We start from the raw sequence: 12,058 nt of genomic DNA on the forward strand, positions 1-12,058 counted from the left end.
AGCCAACCCGGGAAGAACCAGCAGCAAACCCGGGGAGGGCCGAGCAGACGAAGGAACAACGCAGGGTCCTATGTCGTTCCTCCACGAAGACGGGGAGCGACACCATCAATGTCTTCTACTTGATTGGCAGAGGCCCACATACTTGAGCCGTGATCTGCTCGTTTCCAGGTGCATTGTCAAGGAAGTGGATTGGAAGCAGAGCAGCCAGATCTAGAACCAGCACTCTGATATGTAACTCTGGCATCCTATACAGCACTGCCACAATGCTGACCCCCACTGTTAATCTTTGTGTTTACAATAACTGCCTCAGTGCTTGATGTCATATGCACTTGGCTGGCTGTTCTCTACACCCAGTTTTCTATTCTCTGCATCGTTTTATTCCTTTGCAAGATGAATTGACCCAGTGGACTGCATCACCCATCCACTGTTGGCCTGTGGTTTCCAATTTGATTAGGCCAAGGGGAAGTAGCAGCAGGAGATGAAGGATGCAAAGAGAGGAGAAAGGATTACTTTGCTTACTGTGTGTGACTCTGGGATCCTGGCTGATACAGAATTTGATAAATATTAGGCAAATTAAATAGATAGCAATGGGGATGTCTGTAATAAATCATTTTATTTTTTAAGATTTATTTATTTGAAAGTCAGAATTACACAGAAGGAGAAGGAGAGACAGAGAGAGAGAGGTCTTCCATCCGCTGGTTCACTGCCCAAATGTCTGCAATGGGTGGAGCTGCGCCAATCTGAAGCCAGGATTCAGGAGCTTTTTCCAGGTCTCCTATGTGGGTGCAGGGGCCCAAGGACTTGGGCCATCCTCTACTGCTTTCCCAGGCCATAGCAGAGAGCTGGGTTGGAAGTAGAGCAGTTGGAACTTGAACAGGCACCCATATGGGATGCCAGCACTGCAGGTGGTGGCTTCACCCACTAAGTCACAGCTCCTGCCTCTGGAATAAATCATTTTAAAAACTCACATGTGTTGGGGCCAGCACTGTGGCACAGTAGGTTAAGCTACTCCTTGGCATCCCACATCAGAGTGCTGGTTTGAGACTTAGCTACTCTGCTTCTGATCCAGCTCCCTGCTAATGTGTCTGGAAGAGCAAAAGAAGATGACGCAAGTACTTGGGCCCCTGTCACCCAGTGCGAGATCATGGTGGAGCTCATTGCTTCTGGCTTTGGCCTGGACTAGTCCAGGCCATGGTAGCCATTTGGGGAAAGAACAACTGGATAGATTTTCTCTCTCTCTCTGCCTGCCAGATAAGAAACATACATTTTTACAAAAATTCATGTGTTTAGATGTTGAAATCAATAGCACAATATAAGCAAATTTCTTTTTCTGTTTAAGCATATGACAGAACTAACATAAATCACAAAAAACTCTCATTCCACATTTAATTTTTCAAGTTTTCCCCATAAATTATTTCTACTTTCCTTCCATTCACTTGATACCACCACCAGATGGAAGTGTTTCTCAGTTATCTGAACTAACACAGTGAGAAAATTTAAATTTGGGTGTTAAATACATGAGTACTGGGCAAAGCTTTTCTGCTACTTATTGTAAGACTCCTACTGCCATCAGGGAAGTACTTAGTTCCTACAGAACTAGTTGAGTAAGTCTACTGCACAGAGAAGAAACCTCTGCTTTTCCCCTTTAAGATTGCTTTTCCTTCTTACCAGAGTCAATCCAATGATTCAGTTGAACACTGTTGGTCAGATGTATTCAGTTGAAGAATTTTTTCCTGATTTATTTCATAAATGAATACACATTAACTAATGACATTTTAATATTTGGGGAAGAACTTCCCCCAATATTTTCTTTTTTTTAAAGATTTTATTTATTTATTTATTTGAGAGGTAGAGTTACAGACAGTGGGAGGGAGAGACAGAGAGAAAAGTCTCCCATCTGCTGGTTCACTCCCTAAATGTCCACAATGGGTGGAGCTGCATTGTTCCGAAGACAGGAACAAGGAGCTTCTTCCAAGTCTCCCACACAGGTACAGGGACCCAAGCACTTGGGCCAACCTCCACTGCCCTCCAGGGCCACAGCAGAGAGCTGGACAGGAATAGGAGCAACCGGGACTGGAACCAGTGCCCATATGGGATGCAGGCATCACAGGTGGAGGATTAACCTAGTGTGCCACTGAGCAGACCCACTATTCTTAAGGACATTTACATAATCCTATTGTTCGAGCTCAGAATAGAAAGGAAAAGTAAAGCTTCTATTTGGAAATAATACGGTTGAAGGTTGAATCCTGCCTCTGTCCCATTCTGTCTATTTGTCTTTAGCAAATCACCCATCCTTTATTGCCCTTCTATTAACTTATTTATTGGTTTATTCCTTTGCAAGATGAATTGACCCAATGGACTGCATCACCCATCCACTGTTGGCCTGTGGTTTCCAATTTGATTAGGCCAAGGGGAAGTAGCAGCAGGAGATGAAGGATGCAAAGAGAGGAGAAAGGATTACTTTGCTTACTGTGTGTGACTCTGGGATCCTGGTTGCTACAGTGCAGGGTTGTATTGACCATTAAAATAAATAACATATATAAAGGTTCTACTGTTTAGCAAAATATGAGGAAGCTTAATAAAAAGGTGGCTAACATTATATGAGTTAGTTTCATGGGGTATAAAATACTTCCAAATAATCCCTTTGACTTTTTTTTATTTTTTATTTTTTATTTTTTGGACAGGCAGAGTGGACAGTGAGAGAGAGAGACAGAGAGAAAGGTCTTCCTTTTCTGCTGGTTCACCCTCCAATGGCCGCCGCGGCCAGCGTGCTGCGGCCGGCACACCGCACTGATCTGAAGCCAGGAGCCAGGTGCTTCTCCTGGTCTCCCATGTGGGTGCAGGGCCCAAGTACTTGGGCCATCCTCCACTGCACTCCCAGGCCACAGCAGAGAGATGGACTGGAAGAGGAGTGACCGAGACAGAATCCGGCGCCCCAACTGGGACTAGAACCCGGAGTGCCGGTGCCGCAGGCAGAGGATTAGCCTATTGAGCCATGGTGCTGGCCATCCCTTTGACTTTTAATCCTATCTATAATTGGATTAATAAAGTAACAAAAGTACTCATTTTTACATAATTTAAAAAAACATTTTCTGCTGTCACTGAAGTCTTCTTATATATAGGATACCGTACTATACATTAGTCAGCCTAAAAATGTGTCAGTCATGGTACTTTACCTTTGGAAATGTCATGTTCTAAGTCAAGGAAGAAGTGCACACTCTTAATGACATGGACATGTGGCATGTGCCACATCAAGTCAAAGCAAAATGCTCCAGGAGCTACAACGAGAGACAGACACTCTCTGTCATTCAAGACTTGTGGGGTAAAACAGTTTAAAAGTACCATGATGGGAAATGATTTTGGTTTACCAGCCTGAAGATCAGATTCCTAACCCAACTTCCACCACATTTTAGACATCTGATTTAAAGACTTATCTTCATTCACCAGTTTATTCACCTACCAAACTGGATCACAGTAGTTAGCTTGTCGATATCTTCTCAGTCACATCATATTAAAAAATGAGAGTGTGAGTATACAAGGGTATTTCCAAAAGCTTATGGAAAAATTGAATTAAAAATTAGTCTGGTGCAAAACTCTAATATCCACAGATAGTTTTTGTCAAAATACACATTTTTTTCATGATGAAATCTACACTTCCACATATATCAAACAATTTTGGACAAATGTCAACTTACCTTTTGAATACACTTTCCATGAGCTTTTTGAAATACCTTTATATGAAAGCCATTCTAAGACTTCTCTGTGACAACCATACAAGCATAAACCATTTGCACTAGAATATGAATCACTGCTAGGATTTGATCAGTAAGAATGAAATGATAGGGCTGAAGAATATAGAGTAATAACTGCAGAAGGTAAGGTGACACAATGAGTTCTTCACAGTGACTTATTGTTCATAACAAATGTCAAATAGGAAGCACTTTGTAAGTGAGCACTGTGCGGCAAGAACAGGGTGTAGTGGGACCAGCTCTACGACGTAGCAGGCTAAGCCTCCACCTGGGAAGCCAACATCCATACGATCAGGGAAGAAACTCCTGGCTCCGGCTTCGGATCAGCTCAGCACCGACCATTGGGCCATTTTGAGAGTGAACCAGTGGGTGCAAGACCTTTCTCTTTGTCTCTCCCTTTCTCTGTCTGTAACTTTAACTCTCAAATAAATGAAATAAAAAACAAACAAACAAACAAAAACAAAGCAAAACAAAAAGAACAAGGTAAAGTAGCAACACTTTCTATACATCAGTTGTCCAGAGTGGAGTGAGGTTTCAGAGACCCTACTACTAATTGTGCTGCAGAAGCCGTAAAATGTAAAATCAGCTGCTTGATGTTTTACGAGAATGAAGGCCCCAAAGATGCACTTGTTTCTCAGCAAATCCGCAAAGGTAGTTAGAGCCAGCTGAAGCAGGGCCTGGAAATGAAGACACCAGAAACTTTATACATTCCGTGAGAACCTGCACACCTGTGCATGACTAATTGGAATATGGCAGGAAATAAATGGGCTGAGCCCTTCCCTCCCTCTCCTCCACTCATATGCTTTGTCTAAGAGGACTGTGGAGAGCAGACACTAATTCTGGGAAGACAGAGACCACTGCTACTCACAAAGTGAGACTAAAGAACGTAAAGATCAAGGAGCCTGAGCAAAGATTCTAAGAGGAAATGAAGATGTTTGCCCTGTAGGTCATTTCTCTATTACAGATGGAACTGTCCACTCATGCCTGCTAGTACCAAATGGTGATTTCAAAAAAGCTGATATACTCTAAATTTATAAATGTACAAGGCAGCGCCTACATGTACAATTTTCCTTTGTTTTAACTCTATCTTATCAGCTAGCTAAATAAAAACAGTATCAACACATGAATGTCCTGAGGATTAAAAATTCAAGTAAAAATTGAGAACAGTTTCTTGCAAAAGAATGGTGCTGGCTGTACATATCACTGTAATAAAAAAGGAATGGACAGTAAACCTTTATCTTATGGAAGCTACTGAAATCAATCATAACTCTATTAAATTATTTGGCATAGAAAAACTAAGAATTTGGTTTTAAATTTTTTTCATATGGGGAGAATTTTATTAACTTAAATTGATATTGTGGCTGTCAAGTCTTTGGTAAATATATCTTTTACAAGATTTATTTATTTATTTGAAAGTCAGAGTTACACAGAGAGAGAAGCAGAAGCAGAGAGAGAGAAGGGAGGGAGGGAGGGAGAGAGGGAGGGAGGTCGGTCTTCCATCCGCTGGTTCACTCCCCAATTGGCCCAGTGGCTGGAGCTGGCCAATCCGAAGCCAGGAGCCAGAAGCTTCTTCCAGATCTCCCATGTGGGTGTAGGGGCCCAAGCACTTGGGCCATCTTCTACTGCTCTGCCCAGGCCATAGCAGAGAGCTGGATCAGAAGTGGAGCAGCTGGGACTTGAACAGGCGCCCATAGGGGATGCCAGCACTGCAAGCAGCGGCTTTTTTTGCTATGCCTCAGTGCTGGCCCCAGAACAAAGCTTATCTTTGATTTTATTTATAGGACTCATCAATGAAGAAGTTTGAACGCAACAATAATAAATGGGTATATTGCAAGTGACATTTTATTAGAAGTAGAAAAATACCGTTACAACAGAAGAAACTAGATACCTACATTTGTACATTTTTTGTACAAACGAGTCCATTAGAACAGAGGAGTTAAGTGCAGATCAAATATTAAAAGTTTGTGTGCACCAAAGGTGAAACTTGTTGAAGTGAAATGGACACTATGAGAAACAGTGACTTGATCAGCTCTTGTCCTGATGGTTGATGTACAATGTAATACTTTATCCTTTTTAGTATTTTTTTTTGTTCTAGTACCATTGGTTGAACTCTGTAATTAACACACAATTATTCTTAGGTGTTTAAATTTTAACTGAAAAGTGATCCCTGTTAGGAATTTGGAAAACATTATGTAGAGTGAATAAGCCAATCCCAAAGGGACAAATACCACTTGTTCTCCCTGATAGGTGACAACTAACTGAGCACCAAAAAGGAAACCTGTTAAAGTGAGATGAACACTATGAGAAACGGTGACTTGATCAGCCCTCACCCTGACTGTTGATGAGCAACTTAATATGTTATCCCTCTTAGTATTTTTCTGTTTGTTCTACTTAATACTTTTGGTTGAATACTGTAATCAATACACAATTCTTCTTAAGTGCTGAAACTTAACTGAAAAGTGATCGCTGTTAAATACAAGAGTGGGAATAAGAGAGGGAAGAGATGTGCAATTCGGGACATGCTCAAGCTGACTTACCTCAAACGGTAGAGTTAGAAACATACCAGGAGATTCCAATTCAATCCCACCAAGGTGGCATGTACCAATGCCATCTCACTAGTCCCAGTGATCCATTTCTGTTCACAATTGATCATAATGATAGGACTAAGAACCAAAGGGATCACATAAACAAGAATAGTATCTGCAAATACTAGCTGATAGAATAAAAAAGGGAGAGAATGATTCAACATGGGAAGTGAGATACACAGTAGACCCATAGAATGGCAGATGTCCTAAACAGCACTCTGGCCTCAGAATCAGCCCTTAAGGCATGTGGATCTGGCTGAAAAGCCCATGAGAGTATTTCAGGCATGGAAAGCCAAGACACTCTGGGGAAAAAAAACAAAAAAAAAAAACAAAAAAACAAACAAACAAAAAAAAACAAAAACCTAAATGAAAGATCTCCGCGAGTGAGATCCCAGTGGAAAGAACGGGTCATCAAAGAAGGAGGTACCTTTCTCTGAAGGGAGGAGAGAACTTCCACTTTGACCACAGCCTTGTCTAAATATGATCAGAGTCGGTGAACTCAGGGGGCTTCCATAGCCTTGGCAGCTCATGACAAGAGCCTAGGGTGATTACTTAGGCCATAAACAAGAGTGTCAATTTGTTAAGTCAACAACAGGAGTCACTGTGCACTTACTCCTCATGTAGGATCTCTGTCCTTAGTGTGCTGTACATTGAGATTTAATGCTACAACTAGTACTCAAACAGTATTTTTCACTTTATGTTTCTGTGTGGGAGCAAACTGTCGAAATCTTTACTTAATGTATGCTAAACTGATCTTCTGTATATAAAGAGAATCGAAAATGAATCTTGATATGAATGGAAGGGGAGAGGGAACGGGAAAGGGGAGGGTTGCGGGTGAGAGGGACGTTATGGGGGCGGGGGAGCCATTGTAATCCATAAGCTGTACTTTTGAAATTTAGTTTATATTCATTAAATAAAAGTTTTAAAAAAAAGTTTGTGTGACTGGGTGACAATTACAGTCTCCACAGACTAAAAAGAAAAGGAACAATAGCGCAGAGCACAGCATGCTTGGCAATTATAACACATGCAAGCCCTTCAGTCGATCACTGCGTTCTCACATCTAATTGGTTTCTGAAATTTTACATCCACGAGGGCTTGCTTGGCTCAAGTCGCTACTTCATAGAGCTTTACAATCATTCTAGCAGCTTCCTCCAAATCCACACAAGCAAGAATCTTAACTCTGCTGTCTGCTATCAATGCCTTAACATCACCAACCATGTAACCATGCTACAACAGATATTTTAATTTCCAATTATTTTACTACCATGACTACCCTGTGCAATAACATCATAAGTTTAACGGTAGTTGTACATAATTGTTCATTCAGTGTGACATTCCATTGCTTGTGTACAATGTATACTGCTCAAATCAAGGTAATCAACATTTCCCTTTGGTTTTACTCTGTGATTGGAAGATTGAAGTTCCTTTCTTCTACTTGTTTGTAAAGTATGTAACTGGCTAATAAAAATCTTAATTTTGAAATAATTTGATTTACAAAAAATTGCAAAGATACTAGAGTCCTCATATACCCCTCACCCAGATCAGTTTTCTCTAAAATAATTATCTTTCATTACCATGCATACTTCAGAAAACTAATCAACCAAAATTAACTTTAATAATAACTACAAAGATTCTATTATTTTATTCATATTTTACCTCTTTCCATTAAAATTAAAATTGTGCTCCAGGAGTCAATCCACTCTACCACACGCTGTATAGGTGTCCTGTCCCTTTAGTCTTCTCTAATCTAAATTTATCAGGCTTATTTGTATTTGTAATTGTAACAGTATTCTAGTGAAGAGATATAGGGTTTTCAGGTTGCCAATAACTTATTTTTTCCATTATTCTTTGTTCAGAAAGGTTTTGTTTTCTGGTTCTGATCAGTTGGAAATTTTAGCAAGTAGCAAAAGATACTGTTGAATAATTGCTTTGTTAAAGCCAAATTTTATTTTTAATAAAGGCTGTTTATTGAATGAGTCGATTGATATAATTGATATTGATATGCAACATATAATATTCTGGGTTTTTGTTTTAAAGATTTATTTATTTATTCAAAAGTCAGAATTACACAGAGAGAGAAGAGGTAGAGAGAGAGAGAGAGAGTGGTCTTGCAACTGGTGGTTCACTCCCAAGATGGCCGCAATGGCCAGAGCTGCGCCGATCTGAAGCCAGGAGCCAGGAGCTTTTTCTGGGTCTCCCACAACAGTGCTGGGTCCTAAGGACTTGGGCCATTTTCTGCTGCTATCCCAGACCACAGCAGAGAGCTGGATTGGAAGAAGAGCAGCCGGGACTAGAACCAGCACCCATATGGGATGCCAGTGCTTCAGGCCAGGGCATTAACCCGTTGCACCACAGCACTGCCCCCCTATAATATTCTGTTTTTCTAGAAATATATTCACAATAAGAATCTCTTTGTTTTTACTTTAAATTTGATGAAGGTAATTTAAGAGTACTTCAATTTTTTGTAAAATAGAATTTAAATATTTTATTTTTGTGAAAAAGATTTGAAGTCATAACATACAAGGGTTCTAAAAAGCTTCATGAAAAATGTGTACTATGAATAAGGTATTCATACAATTCCAATTTTCCCCCCAAATAAACATCTTTTAATTCCATTTTCATGAATTTTGTGAAGTATTATCCTATATTTGCATGAATGCTGTAAGGAGTGGAGAAAAGATGTGCTTCTCTTGAGAACATAATAAGCACCGCTAACACCATTAAAGAGTTCTTTTCTATACTTTGGTCTTCTTACTAGATTCCCTTACAAATAATATTGCCTTAAGGAAATAGTTCATGTGTGAGAGCTATTTGCGCCTGAGAGTTGAAAGACAATCAATGCTTGTCACTAGGATTCAGAGCAGTCACCATGCTGATTTGTCACCAACTTGGTGTTGCTTTTCTTCCCCATGTCTCCATCTGATAATCATCTAGCATTTTCTCTGTTGACCTACAGAGATCACTAGGGACATTTCTCTAACTTGTATATCATTATTGTTCTTGAAAAATTCTCCAGCATTTGTGAATCAGATCCCCAAGGATGTGCCTTTTAAGCAACAGTGATCTTTGCTGAGCAGTGGGCTTACTGCATTGGACTTGTCTGAAGCTAATTGTCTGAGATGGTGGGAGAAGTCATCATACAAAGCTATTGGCAGAGGAAAAGATAGAAAGCAAGATCAAAGACAAGAGCAAGACGGGGTTGAGAAGAGACCCACAGTGCTCAGATTCAGATAGAGGAAAAACACGTAAAAACAAAAAAATCTCTTGTCTCTTAGGCTCTTAGCATCCAGCAAACATGTCCAATAGGCCCAGAAGTACCCTGTGAATTTTGGACTTAAGACTTTTCACATGTATGAATTGAGGTGAATTTTTGAATCAATAGCAAAATAATATTTTTATTTCTCCATAAACCATCTGGACTACAGAATCTCCTAGTGAGGAGAATCATAAGGCCATGGAATTCTTCAGCTTCATAAAGAAGCAGTTTCTCAGGATTTAGGTTGGATTATTCCAAAGCCTCTCTTTTATCTCTTTATCCATTTTCCTTCTGTACCTTTCTGCAACTCCTTTTAGGTGGACAGACAGACTTGTGGTGTGCTATAGTCCATATGTTCTGGAACATCTCTCCACAGATCTGAAAACTGGAAAACCTGTTCCAAAATCTTCAAGCTAGGGTCAACCAAGATGATCTGTGCCCCTGGTCCCCACGGATAAAGAATCAGAATGCAGTGTGGTGAGACATCTGATTTTAGGTAAACATCACAAATAATGTACTTATTGAGTGACAAATGTATGTTTGGAACAGTGCTAGATACTAAAAATAAAAAGACAAATAAAACTAAGATAAAATTGGTATTTACAAGGAATTCACAAATTTAATAGCAAAGCAGTCACAAAATGATATGTATTATCATGATATGATGCTATAAGGTCCAAAATGTTATGAAATCAGAGATGATATTAAAAAGTATCTGGGAGTGATGGATAGGAGGTAGATGATAAGAGTGGGTGGTAAGTGATAATTTGTTGGAAATACTAAAATCCAAATAAACATTTGCCTGGTGGCAAGAGTTAGAAAGAATTTCAGTTAGAGCACAGAGTATAACTATATAGAGCCCTGAAGGGGAATGTCACACTGAAGAACTGTAAATTCTTTAATGTAGCTTGAAATTGGGTTGAGTATGTGACAAAGGCAGAAGGCTGGGATTTAGAGGAACATGGGGGTCAAGTCATGGGGGACCCACTCCACAATGTAAAGAGATCAGCATTGCAGGAAACCACTGAGGATTTAAAAGGGAGCACATGCTCATATTTACATTTCATCAAATTTCTCAGTTTTGAGATAGGGATTCTATTCAGCATCTGGTAAGTTTTGTATTAAATGAACGTTAGATCTTTTTCCAGCCTCTGCATCAGTTTTGTTCCCTTTCAGCTGCATGTTCACTATTTCTCTACTAAGACTTACACTTTTGGTTTTCTTTTAATTTTGGCACTGACACATAAAAATTGTACATATTTATGGGGTACCATGTGGTGTTTTGATACATGTATACATTGTATGATGTTGAAATCAGAGTAAACATGACTTATGTCCTCAAACATTTACCATTTTATTCCGGTAAAATAATTCAAATTCTTTTCTGGCCTTTTAAGAAAAAAATACAGTACATTATCATTCTCCATGGTCATCCTATTTCTCAATGTAGCATCTGAACAACTTACCTCCTTCTAACCATTACTTCTTACCACCCTAATCAGGCAAAAGCTTCTTCTTTATTTGCAATATACCTGTAATTTTCATCTACTTTCCCTTTTTTCTTGCAAAACCCCTATTTCTCCACCTATGCATCTCCCAAGTAATCCACATCAACTCTATGACTGACTCAGCAGATGAGCTCCCTTCCCTGGTTGACCCTACACTCTTTGTAGTGAAGAATTTCAGACCTGGGAAAGGGTGAAACACCTCTGCCCAGAGAACAGATCAGAGATCAATGGATAGTTAGGGGTGTGATCATTTAGATTCAGGTTTTAAATATATAGAGATTTTCAACTAGGGGTGAATGGAAAGTATCACAAATGTTAGGAGGCTTTAACCATTCTGTGAACTTAAGAGGTAATTTGCTAATTGCAAATGACTTTATCAATTAGTTTGGGACTTAAAGACCCAATGTAAAGATTGAATCCAGAGTTGAGCAGTTTGGACATAAAAGACACTTCTTTCATTGTAAGGGTCAAGATGCAGGAATCAGGAGAATGTAGAAGATGACAAAGGGCAGCCTCTTGATGCATAACATTTGAGATGTGGCTTGAGAATGTGGCAGGGGTGGGGGGTGGGGGATGGGGGAGTGAGGGGTGAGGGGATGGAGGGGCGGGCATGGGCAGAGAGAGGGAGCTGAGAAGCAATATATAAAGAAGGATTATCACATAGTAGAAAGCGTATAGGCAGGGCCGGTGCTGTGGCTCACTTGGTTAATCCTCCACCTGCAGCGCCAGCATCCCCTATGGGCGCTGGGTTTTAGTCCCGGTTGCTCTTTTTCCAGTCCAGCTCTTTGCTGTGGCCCAGGAAGGCAGTGGAGGATGGCCCAAGTGCTTGGGCCCCTGCACCCGCATGGGAAACCAGGAGGAATCACCTGACTCCTGGCTTTGGGTAGAGGCCATTTGGGGGGTGAACCAACAGAAGAAGACCTTTCTTTCTCTCTCTCTCTCTCTCACTGTCTGACTCTA

Source organism: Oryctolagus cuniculus, chromosome 1, assembly GCF_964237555.1.
Source record: "Oryctolagus cuniculus chromosome 1, mOryCun1.1, whole genome shotgun sequence".
In the NCBI taxonomy this organism is placed as follows: Eukaryota; Metazoa; Chordata; class Mammalia; order Lagomorpha; family Leporidae; genus Oryctolagus; species Oryctolagus cuniculus.